The sequence below is a fragment of the Pogona vitticeps genome, chromosome 1 (assembly GCF_051106095.1).
Source record: "Pogona vitticeps strain Pit_001003342236 chromosome 1, PviZW2.1, whole genome shotgun sequence".
In the NCBI taxonomy this organism is placed as follows: domain Eukaryota; kingdom Metazoa; phylum Chordata; class Lepidosauria; order Squamata; family Agamidae; genus Pogona; species Pogona vitticeps.
Genome location: NC_135783.1, coordinates 240,944,356 through 240,958,773, shown reverse-complemented (window position 1 = coordinate 240,958,773; position 14,418 = coordinate 240,944,356). Strand labels below are relative to the sequence as shown.

The 14,418-nt window shown below is 43.8% G+C and overlaps 1 protein-coding gene across 2 annotated transcripts in view; it reads left to right on the top strand.

The window, feature by feature from the left end:
• LOC110085072 (protein lifeguard 3) overlaps positions 1 to 14,418 on the top strand; it is a 56,779-nt gene that overhangs the window by 25,226 nt on the left and 17,135 nt on the right. The window contains exon 1 of one of the 2 annotated variants that reach the window (XM_072985277.2): positions 3,411 to 3,549. The exons of the other annotated variant lie outside the window; for it this stretch is intronic. The gene's annotated coding sequence lies outside the window, so the exon portion shown is untranslated. Of the gene's footprint in view, positions 1 to 3,410; positions 3,550 to 14,418 lie in introns of those variants that run through there. 2 annotated transcript variants of the gene reach the window in all.

Here is a 14,418-nt window from a genome sequence, read left to right as displayed (position 1 = left end):
CAGAAGATGAAGAACTGTCTCAGAGCTTGAGGGGTTGGGAGTAAGAGAAGAACAGTTAGAAATGGCGGGAGGAGATAGAAGTAAAGGCAGGGAGGAGATAGAAGTAGGGGAAAGAGAAGAGTTAGGAAGAGGAGAAACATTACCTCCAGGTTGGGAATGGATCTGGCTACAAGATCCTTGGACCCATAAGTGGGAGAAGCTGAAACTACCCAGGGAGGAAGCTGACCATAGAAGGAGAGCGGTGATTTCCCCCTAGACTGTCATACTGGGGAGAAGCGGAGATGAGAGAGTGGAGGAAGAGATTAAGAGAGGAGAAAGAAAGGGTGGAACAGGAGAGAAAGGAAAGGAGTGAATGGCGAATGTGGGAGACGAAGAAGAGGTCAGAGTGGAGAGGACCAGGGAGATATTGGAACCCGGGGAGAAGCCCAAGTGGGAAGATTTCCTGGGAGAGGCATCTGTGCCCCTGTTGCCTATACAGACAGGGATGACGATGAAAGAATGGTCACCTGTCGAGCCGCCGGGCCCATGGAATTTGAGTTTTGGGAACCTCTTCATTTTAGAAGAATGGAAACTCCTTCCAACCTCTTTGGAGGGAGGAGAAAAGGACTATGTTCTGATTCATGATAATTGTTTGTTCAGTAGTTCTAAAATAAATCTTCAAGCGTTAACCTTGCAAATGGCATCTGTGTCTGATGAAGTTATTAGAGATAAAGAAGAACCACATGACTATCCAGCTGAACCCTCACAACAGTACACCTCTCTTTACAAATGGCAGCAATGCAGTACAGTGCCTGGAGCAGAGAGCATGGCTCCCTCTTGCCCTCCGCGCATGGAGAGGTCAAGATGTTTTCCACCTCAGCACAGATCCCTTGGCTTGTTTTGTTCTGGCTGGAGTGGGTCGCTTGTCTGTGCCAGAAATCATGTGTTGTTTTCGACAAACAATTGTTGTCTTGCGAGGGAGAACAATGGAAGTTTATAACGGTCAAACCCTGGAATGCACAGCAACACTTTTAGAAGGGAATGGCGGCGGTGGTGCTGGTGAGGTAGAGGAAAAGACAGTAAGAACTCAGAGATTGAAAGCAGATGGCTCTGTTGCATATTTGTTGGCATACAGGGTATGTTGTGAAGGGCATGGTTTCAGCTGTCGATATAGTTTTCATTTAGTCAGCCAGTTTTTCCTGTCTAGTTTATTTGAATAGTGTGCAATTTTTTAAAGACACACACAGCATGTTTGCATTTTTCTTTGTATTGTATACTTTTTTATCAGCACTTTCCTCTTGGATGCAATTTGTAGAAATATGGGCCTTTTGTATATGCTTTCCCCTAAACGGCATGTATGTGCATGTATTTTGTTTGTTGGTTTGTTTGGAGTACTGCATTGCAAAAAATCCAACAGTTTTGTACATGAATGCTTTGGAGTTTGCACATTGGCATAAGAGGTATGAATTAAATGCATTCATATGAAAATCTACACTTAACAAGGTTCTCCCACATTTTTCATTCCTCTGCCATTGGCTAGGTTCTTGTTCTGTAATTCTGCTCCAGCAACAGGTCTCTTCTGCAAATAGAACAATGTTTGAAGAGCTTGCATGAGGAAGTACAGTATCTGCTACCTCCTCACACAAGCAGAAGCTCCATTTGATTGGGTGCTTTCCATGATCTCCACTTGGACTGTGGAGATAGGGTAGAACTGAGTTGGCAGAGTTTTCAGCTCCAAAGTCACATTGAACAGGATTCTGCCCATTATCTTTTTGCAACCTGGGAATTTCTGTAGAGTGACTAATTCCTGTGTCATGAAATACCCGACGTAAAAGCCTAGGTCACAAGAGAACGGCCCATGATAGGGTGCCTTCCCACACCAGTTCCCCAGAAGAAGCGTAGCTCCTTGTCGTGTGATTTTTGCATGACCTTTATTGCAGGACAAGGAGCTGTGCAGCAGCAACTCCCATCTGCATAGATGACATGAAAGGAAAGGGGGGCCATTGGAAATGCTGTTCACGTCACCTGATTGCACCCCACATTGGCTTATATGCAGGTTGTAGAGGCAAAGTTCTGAGATGTTTGTGGTTGGCCAGAGTATGAGCTGACAACTGCATGTGCAGGATTTGTCTGGCATGCAATCTATTTCTAGTGACATTATCATGTCATATGTTAATACCTACTAGCTCAGTGAGTTAGGTATCTGTCTGTGGAACCAGAGGGCAGGAGTTCACTTCCCCACTGTGCCTCCAGGGGGAAGAGCCAGCCTGCGTGGCCATGGGCATACTGCCTAGTGCCAGGGCATCCCCAGAAGAAGGGAATGGCAAACCATGCCTGCGTATTCTTTACCTCGAAACCCCTAAGAAGGGTTGCCATGCGTCAGAATGTACTTTATATCACATAATGATGCTGCTGATGATATTGTAGAGAAAAAAAGGTTTATTTGTGTGTGTGCATGTACAAAAACACACCTGTCTGTTGACCAAAGTACCGGTGTGTTTTTCAAGTCTGAGATCTGTTGTTGAAGAAAACCTCCCAGATGCCTTTGGAATATTGAGGGGAAACCATTTGCAGCAGGCTGTTTGGTTATTGTTGTTTTGTTCACATCTCTGAGGGTGTTCTCATGAACTCTCAGTCTACAGTCTTCCCCCTTCGCAGATGTTTCAACAAATGTGTATGCCTGTAATCTGAAATACAGTTGATATATACCTCTGGCAGGATTCCCTGGCACACGCTTATAATATGATGTGATGCAAGAAAAGTGGTCAGTCACATGGGGACGGCGGGTCCTCGGCCTGGTCTTACAGCTGAGATGATTAAGAGAACTCTGGCTTTATTTTCCAGCCTTCCTTGCCATTCTTCCCCATACTTTAGAGGAACTATCCATAGCCAGTCTTTTTTTCTGCTTTATACATAAAAGGACCCCCATGAATCTTCATGAGCTTCTTCTTCTCTTAGATAGTGTTCCACAAATCTTTTTTTTTCTTATTTAAAGGAAAATTTAAAAACATATACAAGTAAATATATAAGTTTATACTGGTCTAGCTTGGTATAAAGCACCTTCCCAGTTTCTTATATTCTAAGACTCAAGACAAGCTGCTTCTTGAGCTGCCATTTAAACAATAGAAAGTGCTAGATCATGAGAGGAGGCTTCTGTCTTGAACCCATGTGCCTACCTATTTATTTCTTCATTCCCCAGTGACACTAAGGGGCTGTCTAGCTTTTCAGCAATTCACAGTGCGGCAACAGCAGTTGCAGGCAAGATAACAACTGCTGGTTATTCTGCTACTGATGTAATTGCCATTTAGGTGAAGCCCTAGACACAGAAGAGGCTTTTCATGCAGGGAGTTCCCTGGCACTTCTTGGTACCACCCTATTTCATGCCTGCCTGCCTGATGAGTGTTCTCATTGAGCCAAACATGTTGGGAGGCAGAGTTCTCCTCCAGCCACTCCCTGTGCCTCAAGCAGCCAAATGCTTTCGGCCTGACTCAGAGAGATGGAGAGCTGGGCTGAGGAGCCAAGAATAGAACAGACTCCAGGAAGAGACAACAATATTCCATGCGGCATTAAGTATACCCTGCATCTGTAACCTGCTTGATTGTTACCCTGCTTATTCTGTCTGCTCTCTTAAACTATTAGTTGTCTTACTGTGCACAGCGTTTGTAGTTGAGTATGGAGCATAGCCTCCAGACGGAGCTATTTGTGTCGTTATTTACATACCCTACCTTTTTTCCACTGAGTTCCAAGCAGCATATACGGCTTTCTCCATCCCCTCTTTTTCTCACAACAAGTCTGTAAGGTAGATCAGATGGCCCAAGGTCACTCTGTGAATTTCCTGGCTCAGTGGCAACTAGAAGAACCATAATCACCTGGTACTCTGCACTAGCCATTGGCTTAAATCTCACATTTCTGTTCTGCTTCCAAGTGATAATGTTTTTGGTGACATTATTAATTATTACCCAGTTTGTATGGCACAAATCTTGTCATCATCATCATGATCATCATGATCATCATGATCATGATCATCATCATCATCATCATCATCATCATCATCATCATCATCATCATCATCATCATCTTAGAATGGCAGACCTGGAAGGGACTCAATGGATCATTGAGTCCAGCCCCTGTGATGGAGGCATAGAAGGGAACTGAAATCTCAGCCTCTCTGTTTCCCAATAGAAGGAAAATGTGTTTATTATTTCATATTTCTTTCAAATTCTTGTTGTCCAAGATAGCTGGCAAGTAGCTTTTAAAACCAATGAAAGTCAGCAAAACAATTAAGTAAAAGACCTGGCAACTTGTACACATGTAGAGGGAAAGACACAAGCTATCATATCATAGTGTGACCCATGTCTTCCTTCCAAAAGCTGTTGTACATGACTCTATAACTTCCAGAATCCTTCCACAAGGTGTGCAGTGCATTGGTTCTGTAGAAAAGTCTGATTTCATCCATCCGGATAGTACTGTATTTCTTTTTTTGAGGGAGTTCCCTGTAAGTGTAATGTGAACAAATGCAACTATTTTTTTTTATCTGTCAATTACTGGAGGACATTTAAAAAGAATAAAACTAAGACAGATAGTTTCCCAAGTGATATTTTAAGATGAGGAGTATACAGTATGCTTGCCTTTCTTAGGTTGGCATGTTTCCTGAGCTGGAGTACAATGTTTGTATGGTCAGAAGGTTTTCCGTGATGGCATGGGTGTCTCTAGTCATTTGGCCAAATTACCTGAGTATTCAGATTTTTCTATCTGCTTTAATCTTGACTTGTTCTTCCTGTTGAGGTTGTTCTATGGAGTATCATTGATTTAGTGTCATGCTTTTCTTAGAAGTCTTGCACTCCCTTTGATACCCTGAGGCAATTCCTTTAATGCTGGTTAAGCATGTGGGCAATGGAGAAAGAACCAGCTTTTCCTCTACTCTCTTTGACTTGGCCATGTGATCATTCATTCCTTTATATCCTGGCTCCATCTCTTAGACTGTTCTTCATGTCCTTTCCTAATTGTAACTCCAAATTACAATGATGTACCATCTAGCCAATTCTGACTTATGGAAACCTTCCCAGGGTTTTCTAGTATACAGTATTTAAAACTGATTTACCAGTCCCTCCTTTTGATAGCAGTCCAGGACTATGCAGCTTGCCCAAGGCTGCACAGGTGGCAGGACAGTAACCTCTTCAGCACACATGTTCTGGGAAGCCCAATGTAAATTTGAACAAATGAGAGCTCCAAACCACTGAGCTCAAAAAAAACAAGCAGACCATTATTCACCTCTGAATTTCAGCAGTATCTGTGCACACAGACCTCCTCTCTGGCAGATAGAGATTTCCCAGTCCCTGGTTACCTGCTAAGCGTAGGGTTGCCAGATGTCAGGCAAAAGGAGGACATGTCCTCCTTTTTAGCCTAATGTCCTCCGTCAGGCAAGCAAAGATAAAATGTCAGGCTTTTTTATATTTTATGTTATAGTTCTGGATGGGAGGGGGAGAGGTGGAAGGACCCCCTTCCCCCTGGCTTTCCCCTCCCCCACCTGCCCGCCCACCCCCAGTATTTTGAAAAAAAAATCCTCCATTGAATTTATTTTTAATTTTTAACATGACTGTTTCTTGGTCAGTTCACTAAGAGACATTTATTGGCAGCTATTGTAATAAAATTGTATTGATTGTGGGTTTAATCTGGAATGATTCAAATGAAATATTCAATATGTCCTCCTTTGTCCTCCTTTTTGTCTTTCTATGTCCTCCTTTGTCCTCCTTTTTGTCTTTCTATGTCCTCCTTTTAGTACCCGTGTATCTGGCAACCCTAGCTAAGCGGGTTGCTCCTGCATTTCCATTCCTTCTGGCACTTTTGGTGATCAGTCTCAGAGTGTTTGACCTTTAGATATGAGCAATTTGTGCTGCTTTCTCATCGAATATATTGGGATGGGAATAGAATGGTTCAGAGCAGCTTTCTCCAACTTGATGATTCCCCCCACCAACATGTTGGATCCCAACTCCAGTCATTCCAGTCAGCAAGATCTGAATAACGGGATGATGAGATTGGTAGTCACCAATATCTGGAAGGCATCAGATTGGAGAAGGCTGGTTTATAATGTTTCTTTGCTTCCACTGGAAGCATTCATGTGTTCATATATTTGTATTACTTGCAGTTTCAGAGCATTCTGCCAATCTATAAATTTAGGGCACAACTAGACAGACATTTGGCTGACTATTTATACCAGAGTCCTCACTATTAATTATAATGTTCTTTTTCATCAGCTACATAACCTAAACCCTGATCGAAAGTAGATCTGCTTTTTTGGCATAAAATATTCAGTACATTTTATCTGACTTTTTTGGTAGCTTTTCCGCTCACATCATTTTGTCTCACTTTCTTGCTTGTCCAGTTGCCTATATGGGTCTTGGGGGGCAATGATGGGGCATGCCCTGAGCACACTGAGTGTTTGGTCTTCAGTGGGTCTGGGTGTGATGGTTCAGCATTACTTCTTTTGGGCTCTAGCTCCTAGGGTCAATACACATCTTTAAAAATATTTTTGTTTATTATAATTATTTTTTAGTTTGGTGCTACATCAGATAAGTGATGCAGTGGTAATTCAGAAGTGGCCATGTCTTGTGAATTCACCTCTATACCACTTTATAAAGTGAGCAAAAATGAGGAGTGCCTGAAATGTACTATGGGAGAAATGTACCTAGTTTGACCCTCTCCTATGTAGATGCTTGTAATGCATCTTCATGTGAATGACAACAAAGATTGCAGCTAGTACATCCTTGCCAGAGTAAAGTATAGAATGCTTTGGGTCCATCTGCAACAATTCCCATCTAGTTGTTCCCTTACTTGGGCACACAACGCCTGCTGTAAACTCTGGAAGATGCATTCCTAACACATGCTGCAAGCTGTATGTTTTATCTCTGTGTATTCTCATAAGCATCTTGACCCATGCTTAAGAATGGAGGTTTCCTTCACTGTAATGACCACAACACTTATATTCTTCAATATGAATTTAGGCAGGCAAGTCAATGCAGTAATATTGCAGAACAAGGAACAACCTTCTGAAAGAAAATACCTTGCCTATAGGAAAATTTCTCATCTTATATCCATCACGGGGGTTCCAAATTGCCTTTTACCTTTTAATACTGATGTGATGGGCTTACTCTAGCCCTTGAACTTGTCAAAGACAATTTAGTGTGTGATGCCAAGCAGCAAGCGCCTCCAACGCCAGACTCCCTACAGCTTGCAGTGAATCAACACCCTAAGCCAACCACATTATTTTGGGTCCCACAGCCGAAAATCACACAAGGAATTCTTTTCCACTCGCTGGCATTAAAAATGGAACAATTATAAATTTAAATAATTAACAATTCTTTAGTCTTTTGTGACAGCTAAAATCAGCTGTCTGAAATGTGTGTTCCTCGGTCTCTGATTCCTTCCTCCCCTCTTTTTTTGCACTGCTTAAAGTAGCATTTTTCAGTATCCTTACAAACCTTTATTGGTTCAAGATTATCTCTTTTTTTCCCTTTCAGTTGGCTTCAGTCCCAGGCAAAACTGTCCAGACTGTCCAATAAAAAGTTTTACTTTACTTGTTTAGTAATTTTAAAACTGTTCCCCTCCCTTTTTTTTTCTGCCTCTCCCTCCTCAATTCAGGTAGGGTTTGGCCATATGTTTGAAGGATTTGAAACACTCCTTTGGAGACAGAGTGATATATATCTCACTTGGATGTTATTTCTAGGTTCTTCTAACCAGCCAGGAAATTAATGTGATGTAGGGTTCTGCATATTTTCTATATACACAAACAGAAGATACAAATTTATTATGAAAGTAATAGTTTGAATTATCCCTGAGACTATGGGAGACAAAAGTAATTCTGATTTGCCTTTTCCCAGTTTCTCTTTCCTTTAGTTCTCTCAGTTGTCATAGTGCTGTTTCCAGGAACCAGAGTTCAACCTCCGTATTTACATAAGGTAGAACTGACAATAAAGTGTAGACTAATCCTTGACAAGCATGGAGGCCAGGAAATCTGCAACCTTAATTGTGTAATTCTGCTGAAAGGTCGATAGCTTTTCCTGAATTTTTCTTTCTTTCTGGAGTTTCACCAACAGCTTTCTTCCACATCATCCCTTGCTCTTATAAGCCTCAGAAACAAGGAAGAACTTTCCTTATATGCTGACCTTAAACAATTCACTACCTAGTAATGTCTCCCCAACTCCACCCATTCAGTACAAAGTGAGAAATAGCACAACTGATGATTTGATGACCATGTCAGGTTTACACCTCCACCCCAACCTCTTGCTCCCATGCCCTCTCTTCTTCTATCCATGTGTATTTGTTGGTTTCCTCGTGCATCCCATCCCTCATGTTTCTGTGTCTTTTTCTGTGCTTGGTAGTTTTACTACCAAAGCCCTGGCTGGGAGAAATTATAGCTCTTGAAATAGAAGGGAAGGCAGGAAGGAGGATGTAGGCCAGTCTTGAAGGCATCAGGTTGGGGAGAGTTGGGGTACACCGGAGATAAGAAATATATGACTCTGAAGATATGTGTTGAATGGCAACTCTCATTGCTTACCATGGGCTGTGCTGCGGAGGGCTGATGGGATTGTGGCCTTCCTCGATAGCAGTTTACTTTTACTTTAGTCCTTCTAACTTGACCCTTCTAGGTGCTTTTGCCAGCCTACGTGTAAAATTATTCTCTGAAGAAACCCACTTCTTCAAAAATAATTTGTTATTCTAAAGTATACAGACAGATGCACTGCTACAGTGGCATCCACTGCCTGCACAGATTATGCTAACATACCAGTATGCTTCTTCCACCTACCCTAGAAAAAATCCTCAGACTCTCTTACATAACACTTTCTGCTATTTTTTTTTTTTTGCTAGAACTGAACTTTTGCTCCATTAGAGGGCAGTGCTGCCAATGCAGTCTTTACAGTATTTTCCCTTTGCCAAACATGGAGCTAGAAGTCTTAGGTTTTTGCCTATACATGGAGCAGGATGCAGTGGCATAGGGAGCTATGTGGATCCATATTGCCAACGAGGTACACCTATGTCTATGAGGCTCGACAATTGCACACTGGAAGCATCATCTGCAGAGCTCTCCCTGCCATTAAGGAAATCTAGAAGTTTGCATCAGACAGTGGCTTTGAGATGACATGAAAGGGCAGCAAATGCTTAGTTAAGTGCCAGGGCGTGGTGCTTGTGATATTTTCCATCTCATGCCCAGATACCTTGCCTGGGTTGGTGTCATATGCACCTTGACAACTGTGGAGGGGGACAGTAAAGCATTTCCCGAGAAGATCTCAATCCATTAGCAGTAGCATTAATTCTTTGGTTGTACAAAGGCAATGTGTTTCATATTCTTTTACAAATAAAATATTGCTTTCAATTAATTTTTAGTCCTTTAAAAACTCAAAAAATTGTTCAAAAATCCCTCCAGTGACTCACAAACCCAACATTTTGGAATTAAGGGTGTATAATAAGGTGTAGTTAATCTTCCTGCTAACAAAACTGGGGTTTAGTGTCGAAGTCGAGGTGGTGAGTGTGACAACCCCAGACCTACTGGGATATACCACAGTTTCACTAAGCTGCCACCAACCATTCCCTATAAGAAGTCACACAGACCAGGGATGGATTTTTAACAAATAAAGGAATAGGGTTTATTTAAATAACACACAGGGAAAATAAAATGATCAAGTGAATAAGGTACAGTAACGTGGCTTAGTCTCAATCATACACACACCAGTTTGGTTCACACAGAACACCTTTAAATAAAGCACAGACCCTGAACCTATCAGTTCTGGCTAACCATACAGACACCTGAACCTATCAGGTTGGTACTGACTGACACACAGTAGTACCCTGTCTGACACACAGACTCCCACACCAGCTTCTTCTCTCAGCTCCTCCTTCAGCTCTCCTTCAGCTCTCCCCACTTCTCCACACAGGCTTCACATATATATACAGTACAGCCCCTCCTCCTGATGTCCCGCCTTCCACTCCCCATAGGATGGAACTTTCCCTCCAACCCATGACAGACAGGTAACATCAGTGCTGTATGTAACACCTCCCCTCTTTATAAGTTGTTTTGTAGGGGGAAAGCTAAGGTGCTTTTCACCAAAAAACAACCTGGATCCAAAACATACAAAAACAGTTATACAATAACATACCATACCATACTTACTCTGGATAAACATATCAATTAGGCATTTAAACATTTACCATTTACAATACATCAAGTTACCTTTATTCATACAAACCAGGCATATTTAATAACCAGATACATTTAACCTTTGGTCACCAAAATATATACATAGTCCATGTTTCTTTCGCCGTCTTCATTCTTCGGGTCTTCTTGACAAGGCGTCAGCAACACAGTTCCCTGACCCTCTGACCACCTTCACTTCAAAGTCATAGTCTTGCAGGTTTAAAGCCCACCTCATAAGTTTGCTATTGTGGGATTTCATTGTCTTTAACCATTGCAGTGGTGAATGGTCAGTGCACAGAACAAAATGTCTTCCCCAGATGTAAGGCTTGGCCTTCTGGATCGCGTAGACTATGGCCAGGCACTCCTTTTCCACGGTTGCCAAATGTCTCTCACCTTTCTGGAGTTTCCTACTCAGGTAGGACACTGGATGCTGGTCACCATTTTCATCCTCTTGGCAAAGAACTGCTCCTACCCCGCTGTTAGACGCATCGGTGTAGATGATGAACTCCCGGTCAAAGTCTGGAGCACGCAGCACTGGATAGTTGATGAGGGCCTCCTTCAACCTCTGGAACGCCTCCTCACAGTCGCTGGTCCACGGGATGCGGTCATCAGTCTTCTTCCTCGTCAGATCGGTCAGCGGAGCTGCAATCTCGCCAAACCTCGGGATGAACTTTCTGTAGTAGCCCACCAACCCAAGAAATGATTTGACCTTTTTCTTGGTGTTGGGTCTAGGCCAATCACGAACTGCTTCTATCTTGGCCTCTAGGGGTTTGATCACTCCTCCCCCTACCATGTGACCCAAATATTTTGTTTCTGGGATACCCAGCTGCAGTTTGTTCTCTTTGCAGAGCCTAGGCCAAAGCACTTCCTCCCCTGGGTCAAAGTGCCTCTCTCTGGCTTTCTGGTCATCCCAAGCTTTCTTTCTGACCTTTTGAGCTTGCAGGGTCTCTGCTGCTAGCTCTAGGTTTCTCTTTAGGTCATTCCTTAAAGAGTCTATATATGTCACAACGTCTTGTGGGTCATCCTGGGTGATCTGCTCCCAATTTTGTTTGATCAAATCAAGGGGCCCTTTCACCCTTCTCCCAAATAAAAGTTCAAACGGACTGAACCCGGTACTGGCTTGTGGCACTGATCGATAAGCAAACAAAAGGGATTGCAGCTTCTGGTCCCAATTGTTTGGATTCTCTGCCAAGTAAGCCCTAATCATGCGCATGAGAGTCCCATTGAACTTCTCCGTTAACCCATTACTTTCAGGGTGATAGGCAGTGGTTTCCTTGTGTTTAATTCCACAGATTTGCCATAACCGTTTCATGAGCTTCGATGTAAACGATGCGCCCAAATCTGTGATTATTTCTGAGGCAAATCCCATCCTGGACATATACCCCACCAAGGCATCTGCCACTGTGTTAGTTTCAATGTTAGACAAGGGAATGGCTTCAGGGTACCTCGTGGCATGGTCCACAATGGTGAGAATGAACCTGTTCCCCCTCTTTGTGGCCTTGGGCAAAGGTCCCACAATATCCACCCCTATGCATTTGAACGGAGTGTCAATCACAGGCAAAGGGCACAACTTTGCTTTGGTCCTGTCACGGTTATTCCCCTGCCTCTGACACACATCACATTGTTTACAGAACTCCTTGATCTGCTTCCCTATTTCAGGCCAGTAAAAATTCTGTGTAATTCTCTGCTGTGTTTTGTTCACCCCTAAGTGCGCAGCAAACATGTCAGAGTGCCCCCTTTTTAAGATCATGGGGCGATACTTTTCAGGTACCACTATCTGACTTCTGATCCCATCTCCCCCTTTTGAGATATTCCTCAGGGTCTCTCTCTATAAAATTCCCTTTTTCTCACAAAATCTCACTGGGGTTTCAGGGGTTAGCTGGGCGTCTGTCACCTGTTCAAAACACTTTTGGAGAGTGGTGTCTGCCTTTTGCTCTTGGCCAAATCGGCTGTCTGTGGTTAAGGTTTCCACCACAGCCTCTGAACTTCCCCCACCTGCTTTCGTCTCGGGCTCATCAGTACCCCCCTGAACTGTCCCCGTGGTGGCTTGTGAGCGTGTAATCACTAGCACCCGTTTCACATGTTCAGCCAGGTCATTTCCCACGAGCACGGCTGCTGGCAGAGTCGATGAAATCGCTAGCCGCCAAACTCCCCTCCAGCCTTGAAAGTTCACAGGTACCTCAGCTACTGGCAGCGAGATCACCTGCCCCTCAATCCCTGCCACCTTCATGCTCTCATTCGGGATTACATACTCCCTAGGAATAATATCTGGATGGCACAGGGTCACCTGGGAACAAGTATCCCTTAACCCCCTATACTGATGGTCAAGTATTCCTACGTCCACCCCTGCGGTTTCAAACAACTGCGAATCTGTTCTCACTAGCAAGCAGCGCTTGACCTCCACAAGAGGACCATTTTCCCCAGCCTGATCAGCAGATGTAACTGTTCCAGATTGAGTAGCCATGGCAACAGGCTCCCTCAGTGACAAGGAGCTTTGCTCTTTCTGGACACAGAACACAGCTTTTGGCTTGGTTCCACTCAAATCATGAGGCACATTTCCTTTTAGCTGCTTTAATTTCTCACACTCTGAGATTAGATGGCCCTTTCCTTGACAGAAATAACATTTTCTGCTGTATTTTGAGTCTTTCTCATCTTGTTTTGGTTTTCCCTCCAAAATCTGAGGTCTTTGTTTCGTGTCTGAGGGCTTCCCTTCACCATGGGCCCCTCCCCCTTGCTGGCTTCTCCCTGGTCCCTGAGAGTACTTGCTGTAGGTCTCTTTAGGTTTGCTTATAGATTTCCCCTCACCTAAGGGCTTTCTTATTTGGGAAATAAAATCTGCGATTTCGGCCGCTTCGGCCACAGATTTCGGTTTCCTTTCCCTCACCTGGAACTTCAGTTCCCCATGCAGGACTGAATAAAACTGTTCCAGCGCTATCAGGTCTTTGAGCTGCTGGAAGGTCTCTGTTCCCTCCTGCGACAGCCATTTCTCTAGCAGCCTCACCAGTTGGGCCCCCACTTGGGTAAAAGTCTGCTCTGGTTTCTTGGTGAGTGACCTGAATCTCTGCCTCAGCTGTTCCGCATTTATCCCATGTCTGGCAAACACCAGTTTTTTAAACTCTGCGAAATCTCTCAGCAATTCCTCTGGCATCTCTGCATATACTTCTGCCAGGCTGCCACTGATTAAAGATCGCATGATGGTCATCTTCTCAGTTTCCCTTACTGAGAAGTCCACAAACGCTCTTTCCACGAGGGAAAAGAACACCTCAGGGCAATCTCCCTTGTGGTACACAGGGAATTTCTTCAGGTCAGTTTTAGACAATTGGCCCACCTCAGAATCCCTATTGTTATTATTATTCTGATTCATCAGTTCCAATTTTCTTAACTCAAACGCCATCCTTTCTTTTTCCAGAGCAATTTTCTCTCTCTCCCATCTTTCTTCTCTTTCCATTCTCTCTATTTCAAATTGCCTTTGTTTCTCTCTTTCCTTTTCCTCCATTTCCCTCACCCTCAGTTCATGCTGTTGAGCTATGAGCATTTTCCTGAGTTCTGGGTTCTGTTCTCCCGTGCTCTCATCCTGCACTGAGCCAAATTCATCCTCAGAACCTTGGTCTACCTGGGGTTCCCTCACTTCACCCATTTCTGCCATTTGGCTTCGAGTCAAGGGCATAATCCCCCCCCCAGAACAGGCTGCTTTCAAAAGTCAAGCCTCAAAATAAAGCGACCACTTTTTTTTCTCTTTTGCCTCAGAACCAGCCTTCTATAGATTTGCTGCTGTTCTTCAGCACTAACTTGCAACTGTTGCCAGCCAGAGTCCACCCCCCTCTGCTAGGCCTCTCAGCAGACAAGCTAGATCACTGCTACTTCACTCAGCTTTGCCTCAGCTTTTTCCCGCCAAAACAGGTTGCCTCAGAGCTCCCTAATCTAGCCCCCAATCTGAGGTTACACGTTCTTCCACTAGCTTACCTCCCCGTGAGGTAAGCCTAGAAGATTACCTACGCGCTCTCAGATTGTCCCTGACTAGACCCCCCTTGCTCTGGGCACACTTGCCAAGGCTTTGCTGTACCACTGGACAACTGGACCAGTCGTATCCCACACGCTGGACACCAATCAATGTGACAACCCCAGACCTACTGGGATATACCACAGTTTCACTAAGCTGCCACCAACCATTCCCTATAAGAAGTCACACAGACCAGGGATGGATTTTTAACAAATAAAGGAATAGGGTTTATTTAAATAACACACAGGGA